This window comes from Emys orbicularis, chromosome 1, assembly GCF_028017835.1.
Source record: "Emys orbicularis isolate rEmyOrb1 chromosome 1, rEmyOrb1.hap1, whole genome shotgun sequence".
NCBI lineage: Eukaryota > Metazoa > Chordata > Testudines > Emydidae > Emys > Emys orbicularis.
In genome coordinates, this window is record NC_088683.1 from 239,181,252 (window position 1) to 239,196,550 (window position 15,299).

Sequence of the window (15,299 nt, forward strand, 5' to 3'; positions counted from 1 at the left end):
TCCTCTGTCTCCTATGAATCTGAATGGAGTATCAACTTTAAAAGCCATGTATGACCATTCTGTGTCAGCATGAACTATTTAATCCCTGATCATTTTAGTGTCTGGAAGCGGGGAAGAGGGAAGGGCGGGGGAGCATAAAGGAGCAGATATCATACTGAATGATGAATATGACAACAGGGCACTGATTAATAAGTAATTAATAAACATTCAATTACCACATGAAGGCCATATATTCCCCTTGATCTTTGTGCAAACCTCTTACTATTTAATTCTATAGAGGTTCCTATACCATACTCATCACTGTATATCTAACATCAGTGATCAATCCACTGAACATTGGGGAAAAGTATATACTACTGAATTGATACCCTAGCCCACAGATCACAATTAAACATAGAAGTCATCTCTATCCTCTGAATGAATTTGACACCCAAGTCAAGGAGCAATGCAAGTGAACTGCATTTTGGTAAGATGCTTGCTTGAATTTGTCTAAGGTACAATAGTTCTCTACTATACATTTACCATCGTAGTCTCTTCTTTAAGAGCTAGAAAGAGCCAGGGATCATTCAGTAACACACTGCTGAAAAGCTTTAGAGGTGGTGTACATCATAAGGTTAAAATGTTCAAGCCAGGTAAAGGAGAGAGAGAATCCATATTTTATACTTTGAAGGGAGGGCAGACTCACAGAGAGAAAAACTAAGGAAATAACACTGCTGAAAACATAGAATCATAGAATCATAGAATATCAGGGTTGGAAGGGACCTCAGGAGGTCATCTAGTTCAACCCCCTGCTCAAAGCAGGACCAATTCCCAACTAAATCATCCCAGCCAGGGCTTTGTCAAGCCTGACCTTAAAAACCTCTAAGGAAGGAGATTCCACCACCTCCCTAGGTAACCCATTCCAGTGCTTCACCACCCTCCTAGTGAAAAAGTTTTTCCTAATATCCAACCTAAACCTCCCCATCTGCAACTTGAGACCATTACTCCTTGTTCTGTCATCAGGTACCACTGAGAACAGTCTAGATCCATCCTCTTTGGAACCCCCTTTCAGGTAGTTGAAAGCAGCTATCAAATCCCCCTCATTCTTCTCTTCTGCAGACTAAACAATCCCAGTTCCCTCAGCCTCTCCTCATAAGTCATGTGCTCCAGCCCCCTAATCAGTTTTGTTGCCCTCTGCTGGACTCTTTCCAATTTTTCCACATCTTTCTTGTAGTGTGGGGCCCAAAACTGGACACAGTACTCCAGATGAGGCCTCACCAATGTCGAATAAAGGGGAACAATCACGTCCCTCGAACTGCTGGCAATGCCCCTACTTATACAGCCCAAAATGCCGTTAGCCTTCTTGGCAACAAGGGCACACTGTTGACTCATATCCAGCTTCTCGTCCACTGTAACCCCTAGGTCCTTTTCTGCAGAACTGCTTCCTAGCCATTCGGTCCCTAGTCTGTAACAGTGCATGGGATTCTTCCGTCCTAAATGCAGGACTCTGCACTTGTCCTTGTTGAACCTCATCAGGTTTCTTTTGGCCCAATCCTCTAATTTGTCTAGGTCCCTCTGTATCCTGTCCCTACCCTCCAGCGTATCTACCACTCCTCCCAGTTTAGTGTCATTTGCAAACTTGCTGAGAGTGCAGTCCACGCCATCCTCCAGATCATTAATGAAGATATTGAACAAAACCGGCCCCAGGACCGACCCCTGGGGCACTCCACTTGAAACCGGCTGCCAACTAGACATGGAGCCGTTGATCACTACCCGTTGAGCCCGACGATCTAGCCAGCTTTCTATCCACCTTATAGTCCATTCATCCAGCCCATACTTCTTTAACTTGCGGGCAAGAATACTGTGGGAGACTGTATCAAAAGCTTTGCTAAAGTCAAGGAATAACACATCCACTGCTTTCCCCTCATCCACAGACCCAGTTATCTCCTCATAGAAGGCAATTAGGTTAGTCAGGCATGACTTCCCCTTGGTGAATCCATGCTGACTGTTCCTGATCACTTTCCTCTCCTCTAAGTGCTTCAGAACTGATTCCTTGAGGACCTGCTCCATGATTTTTCCAGGGACTGAGGTGAGTCTGACTGGCCTGTAGTTCCCCGGATCCTCCTTCTTCCCTTTTTTAAAGATGGGCACTACATTAGCCTTTTTCCAGTCATCCGGGACCTCCCCCAATCGCCATGAGTCTTCAAAGATAATGGCCAACGGCTCAGCAAACACATCCGCCAACTCCTTTAGCACCCTCGGATGCAGCGCATCCGGCCCCATGGACTTGTGCACGTCCAGTTTTTCTAAATAGTCCCGAACCACTTCTTTCTCCACAGAGGGCTGGTCACCTTCTCCCCATACTGTGCTGCCCAGTGCAGCAGTCTGGGAGCTGACCTTGTTCGTGAAGACAGAGGCAAAAAAATCATTGAGTACATTAGCTTTTTCCACATCCTCTGTTACTAGGTTGCCTCCCTCATTCAGTAAGGGGCCCACACTTTCCTTGACTTTCTTCTTGTTGCTAACATACCTGAAGAAACCCTTCTTGTTACTCTTAACATCTCTTGCTAGCTGCAACTCCAAGTGTGATTTGGCCTTCCTGATTTCACTCCTGCATGCCTGAGCAATATTTTTATATTCCTCCCTGGTCATTTGTCCAATCTTCCACTTCTTGGAAGTTTCTTTTTTGCATTTAAGGTCAGCAAGGATTTCACTGTTAAGCCAAGCTGGTTGCCTGCCATATTTACTGTTCTTTCTACACATTGGGATGGTTTTTTCCTGTAACCTCAATAAGGATTCTTTAATACAGCCAGCTCTCCTGGACTCCTTTCCCCCTGATGTTATTCTCCCAGGGGATCCTGCCCATCAGATCCCTGAGGGAGTCAAAGTCTGCTTTTCTGAAGTCCAGGGTCCGTATTCTGCTGCTCTCCTTTCTTCCTTGTGTCAGGATCCTGAACTCGACCATCTCATGGTCACTGCCTCCCAGGTTCCCATCCACTTTTGCTTCCCCTACTAATTCTTCCCGGTTTGTGAGCAGCAGGTCTAGAAGAGCTCTGCCCCTAGTTGGCTCCTCCAGCACTTGCACCAGGAAATTGTCCCCTACACTTTCCATGTAACAGACTGTTCACAACATGACTAAAGAGACCAAAATGAGGCAAAATGTATCAAAATAAAAACAGCACCATCAATTTACAGGAGAAAAAAAAAAGTTTCTTTCCTTATTTTTTACATTGGACTGCTCTGATTTTGAAGTATGCTGCTATTGGGTCACATAGCAGAGATAGTTAAGTATTGTACCACTCAATCCTCATTACAATCATTCTGGGCTGAAGTTCAGATAAGGAATGCACACTCACTAAGTGCAAGTGAGACAAGAGCAACCAGCACAGCATTAGAAGCAGATGGCACTGGATATTGAGGGAATAGCCAAGTTGGTCACAGGACAAGCTCTTCAGTCTATTCCCTTGTACTGTACTATGAGGGATTCTTCTGAGCTCCCTGAAAAAATCATAATTTGCCTTCCCAGTAGTCAGCTCAGGAATCCACCCCTTAGATATTAAACTTTCCTCCACAAACAATGGTGAATCTGACCTATTTACACTAATCTACCAACAAGATTATACCACCCCATTTATATTAATGAAATTAGTGTTTCTCAAACTGGGATTGCCGCTTGTATAGGGAAAGCCCCTGAGGGGCCGGGCCAGTTTGTTTCCCTCCCCCGTCCGCAGGTCCAGCTGATCGCGGCTCCCACTGGCCACGGTTTGCCGCTGCAGTCCAATGGGGGCTGCTGGAAGCAGCGGCCAGTAAGTCCCTCGGCCCGCGCCGCTTCCAGTAGCCCCCATTGGCCTGGAATGGTGAACCACGGCCAGTCGGAGACGTGATCGGCTGGACCTGCAGACGGGGGAGGGAAACAAACCGGCCCGGCCCGCCGGGGGCTTTCCCTACACAAGCGGCAACCCCAGTTTGAGAAACACTGCATTAAATAGCCTGCCTCTGAATTTGTCTGTATACTTTTCAGCTGGTTTCACTAACGCATGATGTAACCGTGCCTTAGTGGGTCATAACTGAGAATGTCAAATTCAGGATGAACTGCTGAGAAATAGTGCACAACCCAAAACTGGTGGTTATTCTTTTTATAAAGTATACCAAACCAGCCACAAAATTAAACTCCAGTTTCGCCACACTGGCTAACAAGAAAACATAAAGGCAGTTTCCTCAGGCATTCTAGTTTTTATATGACCACCAAAAACACTGGATTCAGAGATGAGTGGTTCTTTACAACCAGACTCATCAAATAATAGGTTCTCCTGATCCTAAGGGACCTACCTCACACCCAGGTCAATATTTAACTTAGATCTTACCCAAAAATCTCGCTAATGCCAATCCTTTAGTATCTAAAATCTAAAGGTTTATTTATAAAAAGAAAGAAAGGAGAGAATTAAAATTGGTTAAAGGAATCAATTACATCCAGTAATGGCAAAGTTCTTTGTTCAGGCTTTTAGTAATGATGGAATAAACTGCTGGTTTAAGTCAAGTCTCTGGAGTACATCCAGAGCTTGGATGGGTCATTCAGTCCACTGTTCAGAGCTTCAGTTTGTAGCAAAGTTCCTCCAGAAGTAAGAAGCAGGAGGAGATGCCTTTTATAGTCTCTTGCCATGCAGCCTGTGCTTCCTTTGTTTCAAACACAAGCTGCACAGCCCATGGCTTGGAAGCCTTAGAGTTCTGTCCATGGGCATGTCTCTGCATGCCTTGCTGAGTCATAAGATGTATTGGCCTTCCCTCAATGTGCCAATCATCAGCTGTTGGCCCTTAATGGGCCATCAAGCAGGCTAGACAGTGCTGATGCCAAACAGTCTGGGGGTGTCACCCAGAAGCATAGCACAAGTTTGAAATACAGACATTCCTATATATATAACTCATAATACAAAGGTCATACAAACATATAAACAAGATGATCATATCTGGCAAATTATGACATTTTTGCAGATATCTTACATGGTATATCTGGCTGTGACCGGTGTCCCAGTGGGGGATAGCTATGGTTACTCAATTAGGGTGAACTACAAATAATGGAGCAGACAATCCCCATAAAGCTGGTGGATAAATATTTATAACTTCACATACAAAAATGATACATGCATACAGATAGCATAATCATAACCAGCAAAACATAACCTTTTTGTAGACATCTCACTCAACAGCCTTTATACAAATATATAACAGTGGTTGCAACAATGATCTATATGGTTATATTGTAATCTGATAACGTCACACATGGAAACATTTCTTTTAAGGTAAGAATCACATGAGTCTAAACTAATCTTAATTATGATTGTGATAATTTGTCATTTGTTTTTTATTGGTGGTGTGTGTTAAACTTAATATTTTTTTCTTCTACTTATCCCTTGCTACCCATTCAAAAGTTAAGTTCCATTCTCTATGTGGTCATGAAAAAACATGAATGCATTTATCATCACTTCTTATGGCAGGCTGTTTAATGAATTACCTTCCTGCTCAATAATTCAATATCTGTTGGAGGGATATTCACTAATTTATCACAATGCCCATCATTACAACACAGTGGTCCCAGATGAAATCTCAGAGGTCACATTGCTGCACTCAGAGCCAAAATAACCTTCCCAGACTCATTAACACTCAATCGGAAGCATAATGGATTGTTTTATATCTCAGTAGTTGACTAGGAAACCTGGTACTGCAAATAAGGTGAAAGAAGTCACCTCACCAGTCAGTCACTTTCAAACCTTCTCATTCCTAGCACTTCTAATCATGTAGGTCAGTGATACTCAGACTGAGGCTTGTGAGCTGCAAGTGGCTCTTTAATGTGTCTCCTGTGGCTCTTTGCAGCACACAATATTAAAACACTGTGTGATTTAATTATTAATCAATCTAAGTTACTAACCAATCAGGATGCTTTTGCTATGTTATTCATCAATTGTAATTGATAAAATAATAATACTTGGTCAGTCATTTTGTGGTGAGAATAATATATCTATCTATATGTATATATTAATCTCACCACAAAATAAAAACTAAATATGTCCTTGGTCATACTGTTTAAATATGGATATATAGTACTACAGTAAATGAAACAGTGAATTCACACTACTGTGGCTCTTTGTTGATCACTATTTTGGCTCCTGAACCACTGAGGTTTCAGTATCACTAATGTAGCTAGAAGAAAATCCATCCTCCTACGAAGCCCATATATTTTTTGCATGATACTTTTTGTATATTAGCAATAAGATTATTCTCCTAAAATATTTATGAAACATCAGCAATGTGGCCTGTAAGTAGACAAAAATGTCGACTTCTATTGGTGAGAGAGGCAAGCTTTCTGTAAGCTTGTCTTTCTGTAAAAGAGCTCTGTAAGCTTGAAAGCTCGTCTCTCTCACCAACAGAAGTTGGTCCAATAAAAGGTATTACCTCACCTACCCAGGGCCGTTCCTAGGAAGGTGTGAGGCCCAGGACCACCCTTCACTTCCGGCCCAGGCCCCGCCCCCACACTACCCCTTCACCCAAGCCCCCGCCCTGCCTCTTCCTGCCCCTGCCCTGCCCCTCCCCGCCCCTGCTCCGCTCCCTCTCCGCCTCCATTCCACCCCTTCCCCCAAACCTCCATCCCCACCCCGCCTCTTTCCAGCTTGTGCCCCCTCCCCCGAGCGACACCAGGAGCGGGTGGGATGGAGCGGGGCAGGCTGGGGCAGGGTCGCTTGTTGCCGCCGGTGCCAGGCCCTCCACTAACTCCCCAGGCTGCCCTGGACCCTGTGTCCTGTAGTGCGGGGCCCCCCAAAGTGCGGGGCCCAGGGAGGTTGCCCCGGTCTGTCCTATGGATGGAATGGCTCTGCACCTACTTTATCTCTCTAATATCCTGGGACCGACACTGCTACAACAACAGTGTATACAATTTTCTAGGGCTCACATCCTGCAAAGGATTACATATATCCTTAGCTTCACACAGTGAATAGTCACAACAACGTGCATATGTCCTTAGAGGATCAAAACCAGGGATTGCATTTCACAATCACCTTCTCCCTGCAGAGATCTGACAGTAGGTGACAAAATAATTAAGACTCATAGACTATAATCTTTTAAAGAGTAACATATTCTAATTAAAATGGAAATTTCCCCATTTTTCTTTTTTTTTTCTTGTGCGCATGCTGCTCTTTTTTAGTACTGTATCTCTTCGGCCTTTTGTTCTTTCATCCCTTTTCCTCTGACCCTTCTCTTTTCCTCAGAATCAACAACAGAATTACCTAAAGAGTTTTAATCATTTGTTTTTTTTTTCTGAAGTTGAAAATTAAAGATTGATCAAATGCCACTTCACTATGTGATCAAAACACAACTTGCTCAAAAACTCACTCTTTCCAATTAAACCCAAGAAACCAATCACATTGTGATGCATCATTTCTGGCTGAATGTCTCATACATTCAGACACGCCTGAGCAGTGAATATGAAAATATGAATTACCACAAGCTGTTCACCAGATATTAGAGATCTGCTAAATAATCTAACCTTCTATCAACAAAGTGGCAAATTCCACCTGCAGAAGCAAGAAATGTTGCTTATGTAATAACTTTACCATGGGTTGACTGAGGACATGAAACTTGGGACCTTCAACTCCAACAAAAACAGGTCTCTACTCAGTTAAACTTCATTAGTTGACAGTTTTGTAGGCTCTTATATCCTTTATGTCAATCAACAGCCACTAAATGATGACATGACACACGTAGCCATTTTGTTACACATTCCCAGTGTCTAAGATCCACAGGAGTTCAAATACCCTTCACGATATACTTGTATTGCTCATGGATATTAGATTAAAATTTTATTTCACTTTGATCACAATATAAGATAAAAGTAGAATCCTTCATGTGTAAGATTCCAGCTATTTTCTGTATCTTTCTATATGTCAGCAAAGGTGTCAAACATATGGCCCACTGCAATAGTCTGGAACAAAATGCTTAAGACTCAGATAAATGAAAAAGAAATAAAAACAGAAAACGATGAGAGGCTGGGATTTGTGATTATGAGTAATACCTGTACACACACGTATGTTACACATTTTGGATGACCAGCAAATGTTTAGTTAGTGAAACTCAGTGCCTTTGATATTTCCTCTTCTGATGATATGGCCCACCGGGGAACTGTCCAGCAGAACAGAATGCTATATAAACTCTTACAAATAGTAGAACTGCTACATATTACTAAAGGCTTATAACATCTCTTATCCCCCAGGCCCTCTTGAAAGAAGATATACTTACAGGAAATTCTCTTTCCAGCGTCTTATATTGGCAACTGTCACCAAAGTATCTCAGTACCAATATGTCTTATTAAAACTAAAGTCCTTGTAGAAAGTTTTTTGAGTGAATGCACTGATCATTATGATCTGTGTCAGTCTAATCTCAGCCATGGCTTTCCATTCCCATATGGTGATGGAAAATAACAGGTCGTTTTATAGTGACTCGCCTCAGGTGATGGATAAGAATTTAGTGACCACTGTACAAACTGTGAGTCTATCAAGGAGGATGAGTGCCAGCAGAATTCTCTCACCTGGTCCAAATCTAGATAATTATTGAGTACTGTGCTGTTGTACAAAGAAAACTCACTTTTTAAAATTCTTCCTCTTGTTCTCTCATCTTTCTGAAGGTGCAACACAGTCATTTCTTATATCATGTTGTGTTGTTGTGCACACAGGTGTAACTTAGAGGTGCATGCACAGTTACAACAAGGGTTACAAGTGTTTTCTTACAGAAAACCTCCCAAGATCAGGCCCAGAGTGTAGACAGTGCTAAAGATACTTCTCCAACATTCCTCCAAAACCTAACACTGTCTTCATGCACTCGTGTGCCTGCCAGTGATTCAACCACAGCATAACTGCTTTACTTAGGGTGTAGTGAAATAAGTAGCCAGTGGAGAGACGTTCCAAAGTACATTTAAAGCAAATGTCTTCTCTTCCCAACTTTCTCATTATCATCTTCTCTTTCAATATATTTTTTTCTTTGTCCCAATTGTTTCCTACATTTACATTTTCTTTAATTGATATTAAATATCCTTGTTTTAAAAGCTATGTGATAATTTTGGATGCATGCAGTTCCTTGTATGTCCCCGTCCCCCCCCACCCCTGTCCTTGCATTTAGCCCCCTATTTCTCTGTTTGATCTTTTGCCATTATATACACACATTGGATTCTGTAAAGTGTTTTTCTCTCCCTCAGTTCTTTTATAAGGCACTGATATCAAATTAATCTAATGATTCTTTTCTGCTAGGAGACTACCATAAAGAGACTGAAACATATCAACATCTCAGTCACCTTTCTTTTCTTGGTTTCTACTATTGTTGCTATAACGAGTGATGACAAAAATGTGCAAGGAATCTTTCTTTGGTGGAAGACGACTGTTTTTATGCCCCGACATTTGATGTATGTTTTTCAATCAGTGTTTGTTGTATTTTTTGCAGCTGTGCTATTAAATTCACACTGTTGCTCTTTGATATCTGCCATGGTGCTACTTAGATGAGCATGAAATATAGCCCTTAACAAAATACAAGAAGAACAACCTCAAGAATGAGGTGCATACCGCTGCAGAAAGATATGCTACTGTCCCAGACTCTTGACTTTCACCTTTTATAAAGCCAGTTTATATTTTTTTCCAGATAATGATTAGTGATTTTAGCTTGTTTTAGAATTGAATTGAACAGTAAACAAAAATAGCAATATGAAAAAGCAATATAACACTTCATTGGCTATTCTTTCATTCATATATATAATTTCATATAATATACTAACCTCTATACCGATTAAACAAAAGTTTGTAAATTAATTTGTCTAGTCAGCTGTATCAAGCTTGGCCTCTCGGGTCCTGCCTCACTCACATCTGCTTATCTAATAACTTATAACAAACACCGAAATATCATTCTTTGACTTGTTTGTGGGGGCCACACAAAAAATTCTCACACCAATATAAATGATGAAAAATCCCATTTTCATGATTTTGTAAGTACATGAAAGATTTTATAGAGAGTTATCTTGAATTTATTCTTTTTACAGCAAAAATAATAATGCAGTATCCATAGGTAAAAATCAAACTAGGTTGATTGTGCAAATAGTTAGAGGTCTCTGCCAAAATTATAATATTTTGCCCATGTCATATTTGTAAAAATACACATTTTTGCCCAGGGTAAATCTGTGCTATGATCACAGTGAAAAGATATACCAGCTAGTAAAATTTGGCCTGGATTACAAAAATTCTTGCTAAAATCTCAGGTTTTACATTATTACTTTATGATTCGTTTTAAGTTTTACACCATTTTTGAAAAATAATTAGAAAATACGTAGGACTAGTATTACACCTCTACCCCAATATAACGCTGTCCTCGGGAGCCAAAAAAATCTTACCGCATTATAGGTGAAACCGTGTTATATCGAACTTGCTTTGATCTGCCAGAGCATGCAGCCCCGCCCCCCCGGAGCGCTGCTTTACTATGTTATATTGGGGTAGAGGTGTAGTTTCAAAACACTATATAATAAATATTTAAACTTCATTGTAAATCCTATGAAGAAGCTAAATCCCATCAACAGATAATGACATTAGGACTCAAGTTCCTAAATCCCTTTTGAAAATGAGACTTAGGCTCCTAAATCAGTTGAGCATTGGGACACTGAGCACCACAATGCCTAAATAGCTTTACAAATTTGGGTCCTAGTTAAATTTACTCAATGGCTTCATGAACGGAGACTTGGCTTTCTTGCTCTGCCTTTGAGTCTTTGCCAGTTTCTTGTCTTCTATTCTCCCACACCTCAAAAAAGAAAAAAAGTGAACCCCTCCACCCACATGGTGGTTGGCAGATTCCATTATGAAGTTACCATGTTAACAGTCTCTTACAGTCATCTTAAACAACGGGCACATTTTTACCCGTCAGTTTCAGTGCGGTTTAATCCAGCTCATAACAGTACATTATTTTTTTCCCCATGTTCCTTCATTTTATTGTATTTAGTTGACAGGAAAGGTAATGGGGTAGGAGATTGGAAGGGAGAAGGGGGGGGAGGAATAATCAGGTTAAACATGAACTTTAAGGGTATAGATGATAAAGGAGACATTTATTTTTCCCATTCAATCATTGCACAGAAATACATGTAACACTAATCCATAGAGGAGAGATTAAAGGGGATTTCTCAAAATTCTCAAATGACAAAGCCAGTGTCTGTTGGACTTCTCCATTTACACTGATTTAGACAAATTTACAGTTGGTAAATGGTACACAAGCTGTCCACAGGATATTATTAATCAAATAGAAGTGCCACTAGACTATTGAGAACTCTAAAGGCCTTATCCAAAGACCACTGGAGTCAATGAGAATCTTTCCAGGAGTCTCTTCACAGCAGTTTATAAAGCAATTCCTGAGGGGCCACTGGATCTGACAAGTTAATTAGCTTAATCAAGAAGTATCCTAAAAGTCCACATTCCGCCTTATCCAGAATATCCATAATTTAAGGAGCCTTGCTTTCTTTTCCAGGCCACTGACTTTATGAGACAGAATTTAAACAGGATTGTACTATATTGTATTAACTGAAGAGACAATATAGCCTATCAATTCCATCATTGGCAATTTTAAAAGCAAGATTGGATGTTTTTCTAAAAGATATGCCATAGGAATTATTTAGGGGAAGTTCTATGGCCTGTGTTATGCAGGAGGTCACACTAGATGATCGCAATGGTCCCTTCTGGCCTCGGAGTCCATGAATATATTAGAACATAGACATTGCCATACAGGATCACACCCAAGTCCAGTATCTTGTTCTTAATAGGCACCAGCACCAGATGCTCCGGAAAGTACAATCAGGGCCATCCCTAAGGGGGTGTGGGCCCGGGACATAGGTACTGAGTTTCTAATCTGCCGGGAAGTGCTCCCCTCACAGCTCTGCCCAGGCCCCACCCCCACTCCACTCTTCACCCAAGGCCCCACCTACACCCTGCTTCTTCCCACCCCTGCTCCGCCCTGCCCTGCCTCTTCCTTGCCTCTTCTTGCCCCTGCCCTGCTCCACCTCTTCCCCACCCATTTCTGCCCCCTCCCCCGAGCGTGCTGTGCCGTCGCTCCTCTGCCCTCCCCCTCAGCGCCTCCTGACACCATGGGTGAAACATCTGATCCACAGTAGGCACTGAGAGGGATGGGGAGGCACTGATCGACTGTGGGCAGGAGGTGCTGTGGCAGGGGGGAGGTTCTGGTAGAGGGCTCCTCCTCACTCTCCCCTCCCAGCTGCTGGCCTGCCTGCCTGCTGCTCACCTCCCCGTTTGCCTCCTCACCCCGCTCGCCTGCCCGCCTCCTGCCTCACCTCCCTACCCGCCTCCTGTGGGGCCCCGCAAAGCACGGGGCCTGGGGTAGTCGCCCTGATTCCCTGTACCCTAGGGACGGCTCTGAGTACAAGACAACTCTGGGTTTGGGAAGGAAGATGTGGGGTAATCCAGTTTTGGCTATCTGCATCAACCACTGCTGAAGCTGAAAATGCACTTTTGTCTCAGTCTGTGAGGAGGGCCTGCATCTCCCACAGAGCATTCAGACTTCTAAAGCCACTTGTGGTGTGTTCAGTCATAGTGAATGGTAGCAGCTACAAAGTTATGGGAGACCACACTGATCTGCGTAACTGTCTGATTTCACACAGCAAAAAGAGCTGAGGTGAAATCCTGACCCCACTGAAGTCAATAAATGGGAGTTTTGCCTTTGACTTCTATTAGGCCAGTATTACATGTCCAGTAATTGTTGTCCCACTTATAGCTACTAATGTCTTGGTGCCTCAGCTTAGCCCTTCAGCCTTGGCCTGACCAAGAAGTAGAAGATATTTAGAATGACAAGGTGCATATGGAGACAGAAGCAATCAGTTCAGGCTCCTCCTCTTCTGCAGACCCATTAATGATTATTACTTAACGTGTCATATATAGCACCAGACATGAATGGTGCTTTACAGAGTTGCTGAAGACAAAGACAGAGTTGCTCTGCCCTCTGGTATTTTAGGGTGTTAGTTCTTAAAACCAGTAAGCTCTGACAGACAGAAAACTGTGACAACACAGTGTGACATATGCAAATAATGACAACCAACCAACTCTGAAAATATTGAACTGAAGTGGTCAAAAAATTGAAGAAAGAAAGAAAGAAAGAAAGAAAGAAAGAAAGAAAGAAAGAAAGAAAGAAAGAAATGTTATCCATTTTTCCCCTCTACATTTCAAAACTTGATTTTTTCTAAGCAGCTCAACATTTGCACAGTATTGTGAAAAAGTATCATAATGTTTTGGCAACCTTCCATATATCAAAATAATTTAACAATATTTTGTCAACAATATTTTATAAAATCATAAAATTCCTCCAATTTTATCAATGTTTCACAAACTTAAACAGGATTTTTTTTGTAGAAAATCCTTTTATATGAACAGATTGTTCCACTCCAGTCAGTGTTCATAAATTTTATTTTTTTAAAATATGACTAAGATACACCCATTAAGTTAAAAGAATCACAGATGTGTTCTTAAAAAAGTTCTGCATTTTATATATTTATTTTTAAAAAATATTTTTGAAAAAAAATAGCACAATGTCCACAACGGACATTCTTTGAAAGGTCTTTGACACCTAGGCTGAAATGATTACTTGACACATCATCTTAAAGCAATACATGCAGAACTAATGCTGAAAATGCATTTTTAGTCTTCTTTCTCTTTTCCAGATTTTTTTATTTTAATGTCAGGACATGGCAAGTAGGAACTGTCTTTTTTTCAAGGTCATGCAAAGTAATGAGAACATATATACAAGTTATATTGGGCCAATCCAAGTTTTTCATGTGATATCCAATTGCCTTGAGAACATTTTTCAAGACAACTAAAACCTCCCACTTTTTTCATTTCAATCTAAACACCCAGGTTTTTTAGACCTACAAGATACTTGTTCAAAAGATATTGCTACCTCATACAAAATGTTTTGTACACCCTGTCTCTCTGTCAGTTCACAGAGAGAATGTGTCTAACACAGGGGTGGGCAAACTACGGCCCAGGGGCTGCATCTGGCCCTTCAGACATTTTAATCTGGCCCTTGAGCTCCTGCCAGGGAGCAGGGTCTGGGGCTTGCCCCGCTCCAGCACTCCAGTCGGGGAGCGGGGTCAGGGTCTTGCCCTGCTCCGTGCATACCAAAGCAGTGGCATGTCCCCCCTCCAGCTCCTAGATGTAGGGGCAGCCAAGGGGCTCGGCACACTACCCTCGCCCCAAGCACCACCCCCGCGGCTCCAACTGGCTGGGAACCACAGCCAAATAGGAGCTGCAGGGGCGGTGCCTGCGGACGGGGCAGCACATGGAGCTGCCTGGCTGTGCCTCTGCATAGTAGCTGGAGGGGGGACATGCTGCTGCTTCAGAGAGCTGCTTGAGGTAAGTGCCGCCCAGAGCCTGCACCCCTGTCCCCCTCCCACACCCCAACCTCCTTCCCTGAGTACCCTCCTCCCCGAACCCCTAGTTCCCAGCCTGGAGTACCCTCCTGCACCCCAAACCCTCATCCCCAGCCCCACCCCAGAGCCCGCACCCCCATCCAGAGCCCTCCCCCTCCAATACCCCTACCCCGTGCCCCAGCTCAGAGCCCCCTCCTGCACACTAAACTCCTCATTTCTGGACCCACCACAGAGCCCGCACCCCCAGCCTGAGCCCTCACCCCCTCCCGCATCCCAACCCCCAATTTCGTGAGCATTCATGGTCCACCATACAATTTCCATACCAAGATGTCGCCCTCGGGCCAAAAAGTTTGCCCACCCCTGGTCTAACACCAGCCATTGTTCAAGATCACCCTGTGGATGTACCTTCTGCATTTTTATAAGACCTGATCTTGTGCTCACATTCACACAGGTGTACTTTTGCAGCTATTTGCGGCGCCCCACCAACTTCAATGTGATCTCACAGAATGGGAGATGAGAAATGTAAAAGACTAAGCACCCATCATCCCTCTAAATAACTCTTTAAAGACTGCGTAGTGCTTGATTTGCTTCAGTTACTCAGTTATTAACAAATTAAATCACTGGTTTTAGTAGTTAGTATCACTAAATTAGCTGTTGGCATTGCTACTCTCAGCTAAACTTGTCTTGGTGAAACAACCACTGCATAGATTAATAATGTGTTAAAACAAATAAGACCCATCCCATCCCACCCCACCAGGGAGTGGGGTAAGATGTCTGGAGTTTAGAGACAATATTTCTGAAACACATGACTCCACCTCTCTTCTTTTTGTGTGTGATTATTTCAAACTAGCCTGCTCCTTTTACCTTTCAGAGGGAGAGTTTC